General features: G+C 45.6%; 1 protein-coding gene across 1 annotated transcript in view; it reads right to left on the minus strand.

Annotated features, from left to right (window-relative positions):
• The window catches only part of zc3h3 (zinc finger CCCH-type containing 3), a 74,666-nt gene that overhangs the window by 34,155 nt on the left and 18,754 nt on the right, over nucleotides 1–21,757 (minus strand). The window lies entirely within an intron of this gene.

The raw sequence follows: 21,757 nt of genomic DNA on the forward strand, positions 1-21,757 counted from the left end.
CGCTCGCTCAAGTACTCGCACAGAGAATGTCATCTGCATCGCGGGCCGTCTGAGTCCGCGCACGCGTCTGTTCAAAGACTACATGGGCCAAGAGCCGCTCCGCTGCGGTCAGAAACGTAGGACCGTGGTGAATAATTGTGGTTGTTTGTGTGAAAGTTCAATCCGACCAGATCACGATGAGGTCAAAGTCACACGTCCACGCGTCTCTTTAACTTCTCCTACTGTGCTTTAGCCTTTCCTTCAAATGAATGGATGTTTGGTTGAGCTGTGTGTTCGATAACTAACTGTCTGATGCTCGTGCTCCCTGACCCATAGACTTTTTTTTAGAGATGACACCACGTTCCAAGATATCTGCAAGTCACTTGGTGTGTGCTCAGGATGTCAAGTTTCAGTTCATTTTGCTTTCGACAGCCTGACGCCTAATAAACGTTTTACCTGTCTGATCATTTAAACAGAACATGGAAATGTTGTGATGTGGACTTTTTTCTTAGTCCGTGGTCAGAGTTGCAGGTTTAGATGTGTTTTTTTATGTATTAAAATGTGTAAAACAAGTAGAAAACTCCTTTAAGGAATAACTGCAGAGTAGGGTTGGAGATCACATAGAAACTCACCATGACTGTGGTGTAAGAATACAGCAATTCTGCGATGTGTGAGTGCAACCGTACACTTGTCGGCCACGGCCCGTTTGGGAGAGGTGGGCTTTTGTAAAGCACGTTTGCACATGTACGAGCACGAGCGTGTGCACGTGTACGAGCACGAGGCCTACAGCGGTTCTGAGGTAATTTCCTGTGCGCCTGTTGGGACGTAGAAAAAAGAAGGAGGGACCATGCGCGGACATTTCAAACAATGGCGGTGAAAGGTTCACGTTGGTGTGATGCGGAGGTGGAGTGTTTACTGCAGATTTGGTCGATGAAAAGATTCAAAAACAGTCGACAAGACGCACAAAAACTCAGAGGTCTACGGAAAGATCTGGAAACAAAGCCACGCATCGCCATGACGTCATCAATGCGTGTGACGTGTTACGGCGTGATGACGTATAGGCAGCAAGAAGCATTCTCCGAGGCCCAGGTAGTGTGAGTACAAACGGGCCTGGAGGGGGGGACAAGGACCCTAAAGCACGGGGCGCGGGACGGACAGACAGTGAGACGGCGCCCTTAAAGCGGAATAGCCTTTAAGGTGGACCAGCTATTCTCATTTTACAATGCAGTGGAAACAAGGCATTAGTGACAAGCTTCTCATCCAAAATTTGCTGAGCACCCATTACCTCAGACTGCTAGCTAGGAAAGCCATTAGCGTGATGTGTCTGCAAATGATCCTACTGACGTCCTGTGGTGAACCAGGTTAACTAGTTAACGGTTAACCAGTTAATGATGAACCGATGACATCCCTGGTGTGTCTAATGTTATTATTACTGACAGAGATGGTGGCCAAACTGACAAAAATAGGATATAAATGTAATATAAATACAATAACACACCGAAATATCTTCATCACTTTGATTTTGCAGACATGAATTAAACGCTTTAGGGGAAAATGACATTTGTAAAAAACCTTTTATAAGTGAATTTGCATCAAGTTACTTCATGAAAAAGTAAAAGCCCTCCACCATAACTGTACTATACAACAGGAATCCGTCGTTCGCCGTATTCATTTAAATTATTCCAGCATGAAACCCTCTTGCATGTCATTATCTCCACCACCCCTTCCAGCAATCATTCACTACGGTGGTCAGTGACAGCACTTTGTCTTCCTAATGAGTGGAGGAAAGACGGAGTGAAGAAAGGTGTGAAAGAGGGATAAAGAATGAGTTGATGCGCCCACTGAGGAGCTCATTTCCTATCACCTCTTTCACAAGTCTTTAATTGCCAATTGTCAGGATTGTTGCCGTTTTAATTAGCGTCCCATAACAAACCGTGACCACGAGGGCTGCGGCGGTGACAAACAATAAAATGATTCGATTTCCACTTTCCACTTCCCCCCCCCCCCCCCCCCCCCCTCACTCTTCCTCCCCCCACCCCCACCCCAGGGCTGCTGGTTTCATTTGTCAGCCAGGATGCAGCTCTGGATCAGCTGGAGAATTCATCTCAGACAAACATTTACTGTTGAACAAATCCCCGAGAGCTGGGGACGCACACACACACACACACACACACACACACACACACACACACACACACACACACACACACACACACACACACACACACACACACACACACACACACACACACACACACACACACACACACACACACACACACACACACACACACACACACACACACACACACACACACACACACACACACACACACACACACACACACACACACACACACACACACGCACGCACGCGCACGCACGCACGCACGCACGCACGCACGCACGCACGCACGCACGCACGCACGCACGCACGCACGCATGCACACACACACACACGCACACATGCACACATGCACAGAAACCTACACGTACATGTGGTGGTTCTATATTCTTATAATTGTATTTAATACCCTTCTGATTGGCTAGCAGGCAGGTCCAAAATCGTGTTGGTCTATTTAATTATTTAGCACAATTTAATAAAAATACACAAATACTGAGAAAGAAGAGAAATAACAGACAGGGCAGGAAGAGGCAGAAAACCCAGTGGGTTCATTTGAACCCTCCACCTGAATAATGTTAAAATTTCACAATGGATGGACTTGGACTTATAAAGCGCCTTTCTAGTCTTCTGACTACTCAAGGTGCTTTCACAGTGTTTGTCACATTCACACCGATGGCAGTGGACATCTACATACCATCTAATCTAACCATTCACACCACATTTACACACCCATGCGCAGCACAGGGAGCAATTCAGGGTTGAGTGTCTTGCCCAAGGACACTTCGACATGCGGACCGAAGGAGGTGGGGATCGAACCACCAATCTCTCGAATGGAGAGCCCAACTCTCCCAAACGGGCCGTGGACGGCCAGCTGGCCGCAGCTATGCGCGGAGCAGGTGCACTCACACTGGTCAAACGCACTAGGCTTTAGCTGAAAAAAACCTGTTTTGGCGCGGTGCAGAAGGACAGTGTGAGCGCGCCCTAAAAAAACACTGCAGCTTATTGTATTGTCGTCCTGCAACAAACGGTTATTTTCATTATCGATTCATCTGCCATTTTTTTTCTTGAGTAATCAATGTTTGGTCTGTAAAATGTCAGAAAATGGTTAAAAAATGTGGATCGGTGTTTCCCAAAGCCCAAGAACACGTCCGTAAAAGTCTTGTTTTGCCCACAACTCAGAGATATTCAGTTTGTCGTCACAGAGGAGGAAAGAAACCAGAAAATATTCACATTTTAGAAGCTGACGTCAGAGACTTTGGACAAATTGTTTTTTCAAAAACGACTCGAAACAATAGATAATCTAAATAGTGGTCGATTATCTTTATTACACTCACTGTTGCAGCTCAATAACACACTATAGATCTCCCACAAAATATTATAATCCGGCCTTAAGCTTGCTTGTTTATAACCCTTCAGATCGCCCCTTTTAGCGATGTTCAGGGAGGGAAATTAGCACTAGACACGAGTGAAATGCTGGTAAAATATGCAAGTGGCAGCTTCACACACCAGCCAGAAAGAACATGGCAATCTGTTGAATGGCTGGTAGTTTTTTTTTAATCCACCAGTGACAGAGGCAGGTGGACTAAAAAGGTTAATTTCCAACCCTGGCGACAAAATCACGGTCCCAGATCCAAGAAAAGAAGCTCCTGAAAAAATATAGCGTTACTTACTTCAACCATACTGCTAGCTAGTGGGTGAAAAGGGCAAGTGTTGGGTTATGAAAGCTATGAAATCTAGCAAAAAGGGGAAGGGGGGGGGGGGGGGGGCACAAGAGAGAGTATACGGGTGGAGGTGGGGAGGTGGTCTGCACAGGATTAGTTGCCTAGCTTGTACTCACTTTTTCTCCCACAATCCATCCGTATTGCAGTCAGAGCTATTTGGGAGTCCTGGCAGATGACAAATAGGGCTTGTCAAAGGTGCTGCCATGATTCCCACCCGGCAACCTCGTGCGCCCCCCTCACACCCCGCCCCAGCATCCCTAACCTGCACCTCAATCTGCCTCTAAACCCTCGGCCCAACATCGTGACAACCGAAATGTCCGCCACGCTGTCACACAGCTGTTCCAGCTTGGCTACTGTTTAATGACATCTATAGTGAGCTGTACTGTTGGTGTGTATCCCTCAGTGTGTGTGTGTGTGTGTGTGTGTGTGTGTGTGTGTGTGTGTGTGTGTGTGTGTGTGTCAGCAGGGATGGATGGACGGTGTTGCTCTGATTGTAAACCACTGCAGGTTGTGTTGGTTGAGTGGCTCTGGGAGCAATGGGGTCTCAATCTTCCACTATAGGACCGTGACCAATGAGCATGTGAACACACACACTCACACACAAACACACACTTACTCACACACATATACACCTGGGGTCTCAATCTTCCCTTAATAGACCTTTGACAGTGGCCTCCCTTTGCCGGGGGGGTTGGGGGGCAAAGTGGCGCCCTGTGCTGTGAAGACACAGTTTGCAGACGCATGCAGCTCGCACGCCGTCCATCCATCTCTCGCTGACTCGCTGCTGTGAATCCACAGATAATCTACTCTGGTCGCTTACACTGCACCGCCTCGCCTGCCTTCCAGCCACAGTGCCACATTAAAGGGTCGGTTCAACATATATTCTCACATCAGTGGACATATGCAGGTAGATTTGGTCTCTATTGGCTCAAGTTTTGAGGTATGTGCTTCTGACATTTGTGCCTCAAATACAACAAAACATTGTGAATGAAACATGTTGGTGATGCTCACATCAAGGGATGCATCGCTCACATCCGCGGGGTCGCTATCAGTGCCTAATAAGGCAAATAGGACAGCAGCTACTTGCCCGGTTCACATTACATAGTTTCCCTCAGGGCTGCGACTAACATTTATTTCCATCGTTGATAAATCTCTTGATTTGATCCATAAATTCCAATCACTCAAAAGCTCAATGTGACATCTTTAATTATCCACATCTGAGAGATATCCACTTTACTACTGAGGAAGCAAACATTTACTTTTGAGAAAGTGCGACCAGTGAATTGAGGCATTTTCGTTGTTAAAAATAGAATTACTGCCAACCAGTCAAGTTGCAGGAACGTTTGAAGGAATTTAATAAAAAGGTATTAAGTGTATTCATTCATTCATCTTCTTTCCTGAATTGCCCCCCGGGGACAAATAACGTTTTTTGAATTTGAATTCAACCTCTTGTACCTGTCGGGGTCACGGGGGGCTGGAGCCGATCCCAGCTGACATCAGGCGTGAGGCGGGGTCCACCCTGGACAGGACGCCAGTCTATCACAGGATACATAGAGACGAACAGAGACAGACAACCATTCACACCTACGGGTGATTTAGAGTCATCAATGAACCGAACACCTGCACGTCTTTGGACTGTGGGAGGAAACCGGAGAACCCGGAGAAAACCCACGCAGACACGGGGACAACATGCAAACTCCACACAGAAAGGCCCCAGCTGGGATTCGAACCAGGAACCCTCTCGCTGTGAGGCAACAGTGCTATTCACGCTAGCCACTACACCATTAAGTGTATATTTTGGTGAAAAGTGGATGCTTCACACACTTCAGATCTCTACAATCAGCAGTTTCAAGATTAGTGTCACCAATTCAGCATCTGACCAAATGTCTCCCCTCCAGTTCCTGATCTATGGTGATGTTGAACAATGGACAGAAACGTTATGACGTCACATTATACAACAAGTAGATCCTGATCCTCATCTGATTGTTCAAGTAGACATTTACGAACATGCTTAAATTAGAAGAATATGCTAATGAGTATACTTTGGGTGAACCAGCCGCTCAAAACAAAATCAAAGGTTATTTTATTCCTCCTTTATCCGATATAACAGGTCTGATCCTCTGCTGTTGGTCCAACTGAGGAATCCACTCAAAGCGTGTGACAGACACTAATGTAGCTGCTGCGTTATCAACATGAAGTGGCAGATGTAGCGTCACATAAGTGGATCTGGGAGCGTTGAAGTAGAGTCACATCCCTAAGATGACTGAGCCTCATCTAAGCGGCGGGACTAGACTGAGAAAAGTTTGCTGCCACTTCAGAGCTTTCCTACTTCCAGACTCTCTTCTCAGCCCTCTGACTGGGGCTACTGACAGGCCACCGCGCCGCACCTCCCCTCCTCTATCCTCTTAGGGATCCCCCCCCAGTGATTCTCCCCCACCACACCTGACGGCTAATTCCAGAGAACGGCGGCCTCCATCTGCCCCCTCCCTGGGACGACCTGATGGATAATAAATCTTATTATTGACAGTGCCTGTTCCCCCTGCCATCCCATGTTCCCGTCCCCTGGGGCTCATCTTCTGACTCCCACTGCTCCAGTGCTCTTACGGACGACAGCGATGCCATGCTAACATCAGACTTAACAAGGGAGTTACCGCAATTTAATAACCTGCTATACGCCAGCATGGTTATGATAATACCATCTCTGTGTGTTTAACACCCAGTGATATTTCCTGACATACCCTACCCAGAGATGTCAACAGAGTTTGACGGCACATCCTGCGAACAGAGAGCTGGGTTCGGTTGTAATACTGCATCCCGCAAATCATCAGAGTATATCATGTACTCGTAGACACGTCTTGTTTTAGGGAAATTAAGGACAGAAGAGATCAGAAAATGTTCAGGCCTGTAAAGTCTCATAGTGTTCCTCCATTTTCCCAAGATGACAGACAAGGTCATTGGGTTTGCTGCTGCAGGATGTGGATCCATTTATACTTCCTGACCTGCTGTTGGTCAAGAAGTGTGTTTGTGTGTGTGTGTGTTTCATGTGTCAGAGTGGCTTGATAGATATGCAGCAAGTGTATACTTGGACCATTTGGGCCAGAATTACATTGCTAGGAAATAGCTTGGGTCCAAGTTTAGTTGTTGTTCGCTGTTGACATTTAACACCACGATAAGAAATACACATATACGCGTAGCTTATCACAAATCAGTGGTTTCCATGTCCGCGTTGGCCGTTAAGTAACGAGAAATTGCAGTGGTTAGAGAAGGTTAGAGAAGCAAGCTTGTAACCGGACGGTCGTCGGCATGATGAATCTGGGTGAGGAACACTTTCCCCTTCCTCATTACCCGCACTGAGGTGCCCTCTGAGCCAGGCCTTCAGTGGAGCTGCTCAGTGGCAGTGGACCGGACGTGTGGTTATACTGGGCAGCTTCCAGGTACTAATGTGTGTGTTCCTGAAAAAGAGAGCATTGCTTTCAGTGAATTCCCCCAGAATAAATAAAGGTCAAAAACAAAAAGTCCAAAAAGCGATGTATGACGTAGTGAGGCGCACTAACACTGTGCCTCCGTCTCGCGCCCCGTGCTTTAGGGTCCTTGTCCCCCCCTCCAGGCCCGTTTGTACTCACACTACCTGGGCCTCGGAGAATGCTTCTTGCTGCCTATACGTCATCACGCCGTAACACGTCACACGCATTGATGGCGTCATGGTGATGCGTGGCTTTGTTTCCAGATCTTTCCGTAGACCTCAGAGTTTTTGTGCGTCTTGTCGACTGCTTTTGAATCTTTTCATCGACCAAATCTGCAGTAAACACTCCACCTCCGCATCACACCAACGTGAACCTTTCACCGCCATTGTTTGAAATGTCCGCGCATGGTCCCTCCTTCTTTTTTCTATGTCCCAACAGGCACACAGGAAATGACCTCAGAACCGCCGTAGGCCTCGTGCCCGTACACGTGCGCACGCTCGTGCTCGTACATGTGCAAACGTGCTTTACAAAAGCCCACCTCTCTCAAACAGGCCGTGGACGGCAAGCGTGCCGCACCTAGACGCGGTACGGTTGCACTCACACTGGTCAAACGAACTAGACTTTACCCGTAAAACCTGTTTGTCCTTCCGTACCGTGCCCAGTGTGAGTGCACCCTAAGAAACACTGACGATATTACAGAGTTCGTCCACCAGAGGACAGAGACGAGCTCATTTTTCAGTGTAAAATTCAGGACATTTTCAGTCAAAGAGGCAAAAAAGCACCAAAGTTCCGGCTGTTCTCAGGAACTTTGCGTACATTTAACAACGAAAAGTGACGCGCGGTAATTTTCCACATATTTATTTTGTGTTTATCTCACATTTTTGTAACTAAAGAAAGCAATACACTATAATGCGTGTCTTTTTTCATTGCATTTCACTAGAAATCAATACAAACTTGATACACGAAATGTAAGTCCTGTGAGAATACGTCGCTGAGCTCAAGTCCAAGGCGACACTTTTAACACAACACATGCATATTTGATTTCATTTCAGGATTTAAAATAATGAGAAGTGAAGTATTAAGCTAAAGTAAATACATCCTTAAGTAATACCGCACGACCTTTATTCATTCCTGCAGACTAAAAACAGATCTGCCTTCAGAGATCTGGTGAAACAGTAAGTGTGACGACAAGACAGATGGTTTAACATTCATCGGTTGCTCTTGAGTTCTGCACTGTGTCACGACCAAATTAACACCCGACTGCAAGTTAGACGCCAGAGAATAAACAGTAATATATTTAAAAACGTATTTCTGTACGATGGACCCGCTACGCTATTTTAGAGGAGTGCTCAGGGGCTCCATTAGTGTGTGTTTGGATGAAGGGTTGACGTGGACTGACAGGCCGATGGCTGTGTGGGGCCACATACTGACACAGGAGGCCCCTGGTGTGTGCTATCAGCTGTCAGCCACTGTGGCGGTGATGTCACCGCAGAGAGGCGTGTTCAAGGGGAAGAGTGTGTTTTAGGAAGGAGGGGGGTGGCGGTAGTGATGATGGTGGGGGAGAGGAGGGGGGAGCTCCTGGCTTGTGGCCTCGTCCATCATCGCAGTGGAGCCATCAGCTGTAACATATACCAGCTGACCCGGGGAACCTCTTGCTGACCAGGGGAGGGGGAATTCTTCCACTCAGCCTCACACACAGGCAAACACACACATGCATGCTGGAGGTTGTTGCTGTGGCCATGATATGTCGTATTAACGAGAGGAAGAGCTTTTAAAAAATCTGAATATAACAGATTCAATTAGAAATGCAAAGATCAAAAGAACAAAAACAATATCAAGAGTGGCACTAGAGTTTAAGTCTAACACCACGAAACGACATTTCATCTTAAAGGCATTTAAAATAAAACTAGAACAGAGGACAACAGGCTGAATAAGTGTTTACGTTACATGACGCATGAACAACGAGCTGAGAACGTGCCTGGTGTGTTAACGTAACATGTTACGGTAAGAGTCATTCACAGAACTATAACATACAGAACATGCTCTACGTTTACCAAACACTCTGTCACTAATCACACAGAACTATAACATACAGAACATGCTCTACGTTTACCAAACACTCTGTCACTAATCACACAGAACTATAACATACAGAACATGCTCTACGTTTACCAAACACTCTGTCACTAATCACACAGAACTATAACATATAGAACATGCTCTACGTTTACCAAACACTCTGTCACTAATCACACAGAACTATAACATATAGAACATGCTCTACGTTTACCAAACACTCTGTCATTAATCACACAGAACTATAACATATAGAACATGCTCTACGTTTACCAAACACTCTGTCACTGCTAATCACACAGAACTATAACATATAGAACATGCTCTACGTTTACCAAACACTCTGTCACTAATCACACAGAACTATAACATATAGAACATGCTCTACGTTTACCAAACACTCTGTCACTAATCACACAGAACTATAACATATAGAACATGCTCTACGTTTACCAAACACTCTGTCACTGCTAATCACTAAATCCACTGAACTCTTTCTTCCTCGGTGTCACTTCTGAACAACTCCGCCAACTCCAAAGGTAGACAATGCACCGCTTAGCTCAAGCATTAGCAGGTAGCATCTTTATTTCACAACGCACTTCTGCCATGACCCGTCCCCGCCGAATTTTGATTGGTTGACGTGTGTGTGTGACGATTGCTGATATACGCCTAGTCTCTTACGTGACTGACATAAATAATAGCCCGGGCTATTATTTGATATTTTACGGTAATGTGTAAATAATTTCACACATAAGTCGCTCCAGAGTAGAAGTCGCACCCCCGCGGCCAAACTATGACAAAAACTGCGACTTATAATCCAAAAAATACGATAATCTGCATTAAGTTTATATCATAAAATTATGGATCTATATAATTTTTAGAAAACCGTTCAATCTTAATCAAAAGAACAACAAACCATCTCCACACGTTAAGAGCACACTCCATGTCTAAGTATTTTTCCAATTGTTGAACGTAAGGAGACTTGACACATCCTTGATAAATTATTCAGCCATAATAGCCCCTATGTGTGTTTTTCCAGAGTAGCCTCGCGCTCCTGTGGCCATGAGGCGCATCAATAACGTGAATAAGACATGATGAAAACATGCATTTCCTGTGAACCCAACCTTGACCCTGACCCTAACCCTGAAATCTGTAGTGGCGATTAGAAATCCGTCAGGTCGTGGTTTTCCTCAAACATTTCACATGTGTCCCATGACGTGTGTGTCACACACACACAGTGTCGTGTCGTGGTCAAAGGGATGACTGTGCCTGTCAATCAACAGATCCCATTAGACGCATCAAGAGGTAGAGCCCGGGGCTTTGTCCACTTAAGAACTGCCATTATTACATAGGTTATACGTGTGTGTGTATAAGTATAGAAAGTGTAGGTGTGTGTGTGTTTTGGAGACGGTGAAAAGCTCGGGGGTTAAGTGTGTCTCAAGTGTGACTGGGGCACTTGAAGGTTAAGTGAGGGCATCCCTAAAGGGCAACACAAGATTCCACAAGGGATGTGAACCTCTGCCCCGAGCGATACACGTCAAGACCCCCAAGGCAGCTGCCCCAGGAGGGGGGTGGAGGGGCAGCAGAGAGACGGCAGACTGGGAGTGAGCGAGAGAAAAGAGATACGTGAACGACAGATGGACTGAAGTGTCTGCTATCAACGGGTCTGAGGACACTTTAATTGCTCTGATTTGTATTTCTGTAACATTGTCTATGACACAAAGATCCTTACAGGCTCTGAAAATGGAAAACGTCAGTGATGATCACGAATAAGAGAGGGGATGTAAATGAACCGTATATTTATTTTGTATTCAAATTTTATGTCTCTCATTGAGTTCTGGTTTAATTTGATCAGTTAACGGATTTTTTACTTCATGGAATATTGTTTCTAATCCGCAATGAGACGAATTTGCGTTAATTGAATAATTCAGTCATTCACTGAGCTATTTTATTATCTAGCGCTTCGAGATTGCCGATATTACCAGCATTTAGGTTTTCAGAGGTAGGCCTACAGCAACTCGACTTAAATGACTGATGTGATGCTACAAAAGATGTGTTTAAGCACATTTAAAGACACTATGTACCTCTCAGTACATACTGTGTCCTGATTAAAATGATTTAATACCAATATTTAAGGGAACCGTGTCAAAAATGCTGCTTGTAAAAAAGAAAATGTAATATTGTTAAAACACCAGTTTGGGTTGAACTCTAGTGTTTACCCGCCGTCAGACTTTCCCTCTGAACTGTGTTTAAACTGTGTTTTGTTGAGAACAGTTGTTAGTACACCCAGAAATAGTGTCTTTGATGTCTTGGTTGAAAACATTCTTGTACTGGAATAAATTAATATAAAGAAAGCGGAGCTGGTTGACTTTTATCATACTGAGTGATGTGTAAGACACATGCAGGACCTTATCTCAGTCACCACGCACGCACGCTCGCACGCACGCTCGCACGCACGCTCGCACGCACACTCGCACGCACACTCGCAAGCACGCCTGCGCGCCTGCACGCACGCATATAGGGAGCAGAGGTGGCTGAGTGGTGTAGATTTAGCGCAGGGCTGAGGTTCTGGTTGCAGATGCCAAAGTGGTACACATCCATCATGCTGCTGATTCTTTTGGACCAGTGAGTGATGGACCCCGGTCAGCCGGTCGAAACGCAGACCCTCAACTTCTGTTTCAGCCACTGAGTGAGAGACAAGGGGCTGATGTACAAGCCCGCCGGGGGACACGCAAGCATCACAAATGTGTCAGAGTGTTAAGAGAGGAGGGGGGGCAGAGGAGCGGAGGAGGGGGGCCGAGGGGAGGACGGGCGGGAGTGTTGAAAAGAGAAACACACAAACAGGACGCCGGCTTCTTTACACTGGACTGTAAGCACATCTTCCAGGGGATAAAGGCCGGGCTCAGATTCAGCTGCGCCGCTTCAAGGTCAGGGAAGGAAAACACTGGCAACAGTTCGACACTTAGCTCCTACGCTACCAGGCCGGGTCATTTCCCTTCCTCATGTGCTTTTCCTGTCGTCTAGAGCCGAGTCCCTCAGTCAATAATTGAATAGTCGATCGACAGAAAGTGATTTTTGATAATCAATGAGTTAAAAAAGGAAAACATCTGATGCTCCCAGCCTCTCTAATGTGAGGATTTGCTGCTTTTATACGTCTTAAATTAGAGTAAATCTGTGGGTTTTGAAATGTTGGTTCAACAGCCATTATCTCAGGCTCATAGGAATGAGTAACTGTTTTTTTGTTACCTGATGTTAGAGAAATTAATCGATTAATAAAGAAAATAATCAGCAGATATATTTGGAATGTAAATAATAGAATAACTCATGTTGATTTTGCAAACAAGGAACAGGGAAGATGACGTTCAGGAGATGTGTTAGGCTGAAAACACACCAAGCAGTGACAAAATCCCAGCATTCAACAGATTTATAGTTCTGCGGCCGGGAGGCTTGTTCTTGTGTTTCAAGCAGGAAGAGATTCTCTGTAAATATCGGACATTTTCCACAGACATGGCAGTTCGTCGCAGGCCACACTTCACCACTGCTTGGTGTGTTTTCTGTGTTAAGAGAAGTTTGCTGTATTTAATTTTTTCATTCATTCATCTTCAACCTCTTGTCCCTGTCGGGGTCGCGGGGGGCAGGAGCCGATCCCAGCTGACATCGGGCGTGAGGCGGGGTCCACCCTGGACAGGACGCCAGTCTATCACAGGACACATAGAGACGAACAGAGACAGACAACCATTCACACCTACGGGTGATTTAGAGTCATCAATGAACCGAACACCTGCACGTCTTTGGACTGTGGGAGGAAACCGGAGAACCTGGAAAACTTCATTTTTAAATTTGATTTTAAAGACCATCATGACCCAAAGAACCAGGTCGCAGGTACAAGCGGCCGAAATGTGTTTCCTCAGGAGGGGGTCTGGAGTCTCCCTTAGAGAGAGGGGGAGAAGTTCAGCATCCGTGAGGAACTCGGAGTAGAGCCGCTGCTCCTTTGCGTTGAAAGGAGCCAGTTGAGGTGGTTCAGGATCATCTGGTAAGGATGAACCCTGGGCGCCTCCCTAGGGAGGTGTTCCAGGCACGTCCAGCTGGGAGGAGGCCTCGGGGAAGACCCAGGACCAGGTGGAGAGATTAGATCTCCACACTGGCCTGGGATCGCCTCAGGATCCCCCAGTTAGAGCTGGTTAATGTGGCCCGGGAAAGGGAAGTTTGGGGTCCCCTGCTAAAGCTGCTGCCCCCGAGACCCGACCCCGGATAAGCGGTTGAAGATGAGATGAGATGAGATTTTAAAGTCTAATCCTCGGGGAAAGCCTTCCTTAAAACACCGGAGGCAGATGAATCCCAGAGGCTTTGGAACGACACATTCAACCGCATGAGTTGAATGTCCGGGTCCACATACCGTCCCACAGTGCACGGATGTGCGTCCTTGCATTTGAGATAAAACTGTTTGTTTCCTCTCACACTTCTCATCACTCACTGAGGCGCTCTGATCAGCCCCTTTTTATCGGCCCCTATAGCCTGGCCCTATAAGGTAATTGGGAAAAAAAGAACTTTTATGTTTACGGCTTCTTTTGATTGGAATAATTTACCTGTACGCAGTCGATCGTTGTCCTCGTTTGGTTTATTTAAGCATGCTTTGTTTTCTTATCTTAGACCCAAATTGATTGTTGTCTCCTTACTTCGCAATAACTTTTATTTGTGCTTCTTTGTGGCTGTTCGGTTATCGTCTACTGTTAGTTGTGTATTTTATGCCTTTAGATTTGTTTTGTGTTGATTGCTGGTTGTTTGCTTCTTTGGTGCTTTTGCTGCTTAAGTTTTTCTTTTCCTTTTGTTTTTGTGTTTTTAATGCGACGCCCTCGAAAGAGAGGTGACATCCCGACTTTGTTAAGACACTGAAATGACTTCTGGATTTAGACATAAATGTTACCCTTCTGTTTTTGTGGTTTCTACCCTTTCAACAGTGTTGACAGCCGTCTATCGGAGAGAGTCATACACAGTATACTGAATATAAAGACAGCATTAAGATAAGAAGGCGGCCTCATTGAGTAACTGTAAAGGTTTGAGTATAGATTTACAGATGACCCTTCGCAATGACACTGATATTTGACCTTTGAGTCTCAATGTAATGCAGAGTGCCTGCTGGAATAACTACACAACTTGTGTCTGACGGTTCACTCTGGCCCTGGGCCATGATCAGCTCAGTAACAGGGGGGCCCGGGTCTTGACATGGCACCGCATTTACCGGGGTGAAAAGTGAGGGTTCAGGGGCTAAAGGTCAGAAGGGAAAAAGGGGAACGACAGTGTGATGAGGGAGAGTCGCGTCATTTGTCGGCTTGGGCGCTAATTTGGTGAGGGCAGAGGGCCAAGGGGCTTCCACTCCCCCCCCCCGTTCTGATCCTTTAGAAGTCCAGCAGGTGCTCCGGAGGCTCAAAATAAACAAACTCCCCTTCCAACTACTTTCCACCTTTCTTTTCTTCACCAACCGCCCTCCAGTCATTGGTTGCTTTGTGCTCAAACTAAGCTATCCTTGCTCAGTCTCAGTAGTGGACCTTTGGCTCGTTTACTCTCCATGTCTACATGTGTGTCCTTAGCTCTGTCTGCCCTTCTCCTGTGCAGCATCCTCACCCACCCACAGCCTCCTCATTCCTTGGTGGCATTCTAGGTGCAGCTGCCAGGGCCTAATTGGTCCCTTTGGGCCGGGGCAGAGCTGGCAGCAGCCCGCTAAATTGCTGATCGTAGCCAGGAGGAGCGGGCATCTGCTCAGAGCGGACACCACTGCTGAACCGCTGGCACGGTCCGCTCGCAAACACGTACATACACAGAGGCATACGTACGAATAAAGGTCCTTCAAAGTCACAGCAGCTGAAAGCCTCAGTTCACTTATTCTAAAAGCAAAAAAACCCATTACTTCCTGAAACTCCTTGAAGCGTGAAATCATAACATTGCTTGACTTAGGGTGCAAATGTTTGTCCATTGGCCACTGATGAATGTCCAAATTTTGCCAACCACTCATATAGACTCACATAGATTACCATCCTTTGGCTTTTGACTAAAGTATATCTACCAGCCACTCATTCGGCGGCAAAGGGCGCCAGTAGCTCAGTCCATAGGTGACTTGGCTGGGAACCGAAGGGTCGCTGGTTCAAGTCCCTGTGTGGACCAAGTATGGAGCGTGGACTTGTGGCTGGAGAGGTGCCAGTTCATCTCCTGGGCACTGCCGAGGTGCTGTTGAGCAAGGCACCGAACCCCCAACTGCTCGGGGCGCTGGTCACTGGCAGCCCCCTCGCTCTAACATCTCTCCTCAATTGCATGTATATAGGTCCTGTGTGTGCATGTGTGTATTTCGGGCCTGTGTGTGTAACATGTATGATAATAAGAGTGAAAATTGAATTTCCCCGTGTGGGATAAAAATAAAGTAATTCTTCTTCTACGACAGTTTGGCCGGTGACTGGTGCTTAATTAGTGCCCTGGGTTGACTTAATTAAATAAATACTGAAATATTGACAAGGGAGAATACATCACAATTGTGTAGTTGTCACAGAAATAGCGGTTTCATAGTCCAGCTTGAAGATTACGACCTGCCCAAAATTCTCAGTGTGAATTCTGGTATGGTTTCGGCCAAATAGTCGACCAAAAGATCATTAGCAGACCAAAATTTCCTTGGTCGAATGGTTGCAGGGGAAAAAAAACATTTGGAGCAGTGTCTTTTCAAAATGAAGTGAAAATGACTGGCAGATATTATTGGGCCTAAAAGGCTGTAGGGCTTTTAATTTGAAGGGCCAGATACAGGAAGTCGTGACTAGCTACCCTCCCATGTCCCATCCGACAGTCTCCTTGCTGATGTTTTTAAAATAATGGTTATTAATTATGTTGAATTATGTTTTTCAGTCACAGACGCTAAATGACGACCACTGGTCCTTGGTCAGGGGCAGCCCTAAATTCTAGCAAAGCTGAATATATCATTGAATTGAATCGTTTGACACACACAGAAAATACCGGAGAAGCCAAACAGAGACAAGACATGGTCAAGATTCAGTAACAGGGCTGTGTCACTTTTGAGAACTAATGTACAACTCATGTTGAAGGTGCACACTGTGACTTGGATGGATAAACCAGGGCTGTTTAGCCTGACGTTACACCTTTTCAAAATAAGATTTCCATCGGACAAAACAGACTGAGAGCAGCTGAACTCGTGAACAATTACGATCCCTTCTTTCCTCAGTGAGACACCTTGTGATCCATACGAAAGCGGTAAAATCTGTTCATAGAAGAGGGAGCGCAGCACTTCGGCAGTGTAGAAATACGAGGCGTGGACCGGCCTGGGTCCAGAAATCGTATTTTCAAAGGCCGTTACGTCACGACTTAACAGCCGGATAACAGTTAACTGTGTAACTGAAGCTCAAAGGTTATAGAGCAACTAACAAAAATAAAAAAAAATCCCAAGATGTCGCCACAATTTTGGAAAGTTCCAGTTATTTTTAAGGTTGACATTAACGACTCATTCCAGGGGAATTGGTCACACAATCCCCAACATTGTGGTAATTCAACACACGTTGCTGGTCGTTTATATGCACAAACTCATTAAAGCAAGAATGCAGTGACAGACGAGCCTCCATGTGAGAGATAAGTGAGGAAATAGCAGTACGGTAATGCTTTTGAAAATACACCGGGGGGTCATGAACCTCGCGTCCACGTTACAGAGTTTCCCATGCGCAGATGAGAACATGCCAACATAAGATGGGCCGGTGTAAAGAGGATCTAATGTCTCTGTGCGAGAACTGGAGATAGAAACAGGAGGGAAGTATGTGACTTCTTTATCTCGATTTATGTTCTGACCTTTAAGCTCAGTCAGTACTGTGTGATGGTCATGGAGTATTACCCGACATAAAGACGGGAGACTTGACATCATTATAGTCCGTACTAGATTTTTTTGCCGACCTGGACGACTCAAAAGATCTTATTCATTAAAATGGATAAAATCAAATGTTCTCTTAACAGATGAGTTCTGTTTTACACGGCAGACTAAATAATTCTCACTCATGGAATTTGTTTTTAGCTTAGATTTTTTATATTGTTAAATCTACAAACTTGCACGTGTGTGTATATAAAACATCTTGATCGCCTCCTGATGGCTTTGCATAGTCCCTGCGTGGACCATGATGCCAGTTCATCTCCTGGGCACTGCCGAGGTGTTGTTGAGCAAGGCACCGAACCCCCATTTGCTTGGGGCGCCGAGGCATTGCCAGCCCCCTCGCTGTGGCATCTCTCCATTAATTGCATGTATATAGGTCCTGTTTGTGTGTGTGTGTGTGTGTGTGCGTGTGTGTGTGTGTGTGTGTGTGTGTGTGCGTGTGCGTGTGTGTGTGTAACCTGAATAATTACGCAAGTACAGACAAGAGCACAGGTTGAGACACGCCTGATGGTCTCTCCATGCTGTTCCTGTTGTGTGTCTTTCTATGGGATACTACAGAGGGATGAGGAGATGACAGTGATATGATTTAGTTTCCTCTTCTTCTTTTATGTTCGTCCTTTTCTATTATTCTTCAGATTTTGAGGTATAGACCAGGATGGATACATTTAAAGGGCGTGCTGAAAGTGAAAATACCCGGCGGATCTATTTTACGTCACAATTATGACATTGAGTTTCCATTTCCCCCCTTTCTTCAGCTCAAAGCGCCTCTAATGTTCTCTGTTGACGTTAGACGCTATATCGTTAATCAGTCATCAGTCATCGAACAAGACGGTCAATGATATCAGTGTGCCTCCCCGGAGATAGAGTGAAGTGTTTAACAGCTAAGCCCCCAAAGGCAGGACGCAAATTAACCACACACACACACACACACATACACACAGACCACAGGCATACACACGTGGCACACACACACTTACAGAGAAGCCCCCCGGACAGGAGACAAATTAACCACTTCCCACAGCGCGATTCACAAGGGAGCAGGGGACAGTAAACGGCAAATGATCAATATCGCTTTCTTCAGGAGCGCCCACGCGATATTAGCCCCACATGTAGATACATTTAAGTGCAAACACATGAACGTGTGCGGGGGAACAGTGTGTCACTCCCGTGCGTAAATATAGAGCACAGTTTGATCCCGGTGCTCCTGTGTGACTGAGAAGGTCTGATGCTCTTGTTCGTGTTAGACAGGCGACTTTCTTCCCCACCGCTGTCTCTCTCTTTTTTTTTTACTCCTCTTTAACTCTGAAGCTACAATGACAGGAGACAAACTAGCTATTTCCCCCAGAGTAACTCACCGGGGACAGCAGAAAATGAACTGCCCCAGATCAATACTGCACTCTCTCTCTCTCACAGTCGCTCTCTGCTCTCCTCCACGGATACACGGCAAAGAGTGACCCCCGGGAAAGAAGACGCTTAAGGTTGAGTCAGAATTTCAAACAGAGAAATAAGAATGACGTTGTACGCGTTAAGTTCAGGGGTTGATTAGAAAAAGTGTAAATGTTTTAAACCAGAAGTGAGAGTCCGGGCCGCTGATGGAAACGCAGGTAACCCATGAACGTCGTCGTGTGTGTTTAAATTCATTTCACAGTCTGGTTATTTGTCACGCCCCGGTTAAGGTCAACCTGCTTAAACGCGGCTTTATTACGCTGCAACTCAACAACCCCACCTCCGTGAATAAACCAATTTACCTGGAGCAACATGCCTACGGATAAAACAACTCCACACACAGAAGAACATAAAGAACATGTGTTCTGGCTTCAGCGTCTTTATGTTATACACACACTGCTGCTCCACAACAGATAAAACTTAATAACTGCATCTTGTTCTGTCCATTTATTACATTTAATTTGCCACTTATATGTGTAATAATGTCAAGATTCATTCTACTGGATGCATGGGATTCTTTTGAGCTAATGGGCCCCGGGCTGTCCAGCTTTGTTTCTTTAGGGGACTTCAAACTGCTTGTAGGAAGGCTGTTGAGACGGTCTGTGGGGGTCTGCACTTGTACTTAACTTGTACTTTGCCCTTTGCACTGTTTGTGTTGTGTGTTGTGTCTCCTGTGTGTTCAGTTAGTCTGTAACTTTGTGTTTTGCTGCTGCCGACCTGAACAGGTCTCTCTTGCACATGAGACCCTGGGTCTCAGTGAGATTTTACCTGTATAAATAAAGGTTCATAAAAATAATAATGTAAGAGGCCCCATTTTTTTATCTCTTTGTGAACTCATTTTTTTTCTGCATGGTCATTTTGGGTCTCTTTGTATTAATTTTACATCCATTTTAGTTGTTTTGCATCCCTGTGATTGTTATGCATCTATTTTTAATCATTTAGCATCTTTTTGTGGAGGTTTTGCATCCATTTTTAAATATTTTACGTTCATGTCGTAGTTTTGGTTCTCTCTGTCATCACTGTACATCTATTTTAATCATTCTGCGTGTTCGTCATCATTTTTGTCTCTGTGAGGTCGTTTTGTGTCTATTTTCAGTAATGTAGCTTCTCTTCGTGGTTGCTTTGCATCCCTGTAGTCATCTTATGTCTCTTAGTGGTACATTTCTGTCGTTTTGTGATCATTTTGTGTTTTTTTTCCAGCAACAGTTTATGAGTCAGGGCCCCTGACCTCATGAGGCATGGGCCTGTGCCTGGTAGGCCCATTCACTAATCCATCCATGACTGTATGATGTATATATTTTGTCTGTTTGCAGTTTGTGATTGTATTTGCTTTTATCTATTACTCTTGGTCAACCTCGTCTGTTTTTTAAACACTGTTGTAAAGTGTGTTTGCTTTCTATGTGCTGTTATGCTAATGTTGTGTGCTTTGCTCTGAGCTGTTGGTCCTGAACTGAGGTTCAGACAAACTACTATTAATGTTGTTATTATGGATGTGATATGATTGCTATCACTGCTGTAAGGTTTATATAACATGAACAAATACATAAACAGAATGAACGTCACACAACTTTCCTTCCTGGCTGGAGTCCATCACATTTAACTGCTGGCAAAAGAATTCAGCCTCATCTTCCAAAAAATACAATTCATTAAATAAAGTTATGTATCAGACTGAATTCTGAAAAAAAAGAAGCTGGCCAGGTTGCAAAAGGTTTTCGATGGTAGCACAAAAGCCCATCTCTGGAAATATGTGCATGCATATGTGTCTAAATTAACCTCCAGTGACGCTGACGTGCACAGAGGCAGGAGTGCACCGGTGGCTCACGCTGCTGAGCCAGCAGTGAACATGTGCAGAGCCCCCTCTGCAGCTCACTGGCAGGAATGCAGCAGCAGGCTCTGCCAGTGCTCATGCACGCCTGTGCACATGTGCAGGTGTGTGCATGCGTGTGAGTCTTAAATCTGGCTGTACACCCTGACCAACTCACAGGTGAGTATAAATAGGACTGAACCTCTACTCTGAGTTTTCCTGCCAAGTCTCTGTTGGACCGAGAAGACGGGATGGAATTGAGACCAGCAGCCTCCTCTGAGCTCAGCGCTGTCTGCACTGTCGAACCATCATCACTGCCAACTAATAACCAGCCACCAGCCAGGGTTTAAATTGGGAACGGCCAATTAATCATCAAGACATTATCAAATTATAATACTTACTGATATTCATTTCTACTTTTAGGAGTTGTTGAAAACAGCAGATCAGAAACCAATCTTCACGGCCTGTGTACAGAGGCCCTTAGGGCGCACTCACAATGTCCTTCCGCACCGCGTCCCGGGCTTTAGGGTCTTTGTCCCCCCTCCCTCTCCCCCCGCGCCCCAGACTCGTTTGTACTCACACTACCTGGGCCTCACGCAAATGTTTCTTGCTGCCTATACATCATCACGCTGTAACACGTCACACGCATTGATGACGTCATGGCGATGCGTGGCTTTGTTTCCAGATCTTTCCGTAGACCTCTGAGTTTTTGTGCGTCTTGTCGACTGTTTTTGAATCTTTTCATCGACCAAATCTGCAGTAAACACTCCACCTCCGCATCAGACCAACGTGAACCTTTCACCGCCATTGTTGTTGTTGTTAAATGTCCGCGAATGGTCCCTCCTTCTATTTTCTATGTCCGAACAGGCGCACATAAATGACATCAGAACCGCCGTAGGCGTCGTGCTCGTGCTCGTACATATGAGCCAAAAATCCGGTCACTTGGAACTGCAGTGTGAGCGAAGTGTGTTTCGCAAGGGCACGGCTGCTTGTGATCGTTCTGAAGAAATACAAACAGCCCAGAGTTATTTTTTCCATAAGACCATAAGATTACAAAACCAGTAAAGTATGGGCTGGAAATGTGACACTACATAACAAGTGGTCAGTAATTAAAATGTCCATTAACTGATCACAGGCCCTGCAGCTATGGATACACATTGTAAAAACTAACATGCAGGTCAAAGCCTTGATTTTCCTAGAGAATAAAGTTTTCTAAATCCTGAGTGACCTGCT

Source organism: Echiichthys vipera (genome assembly GCF_963691815.1).
Source record: "Echiichthys vipera genome assembly, chromosome: 3".
Lineage (NCBI taxonomy): Eukaryota > Metazoa > Chordata > Actinopteri > Perciformes > Trachinidae > Echiichthys > Echiichthys vipera.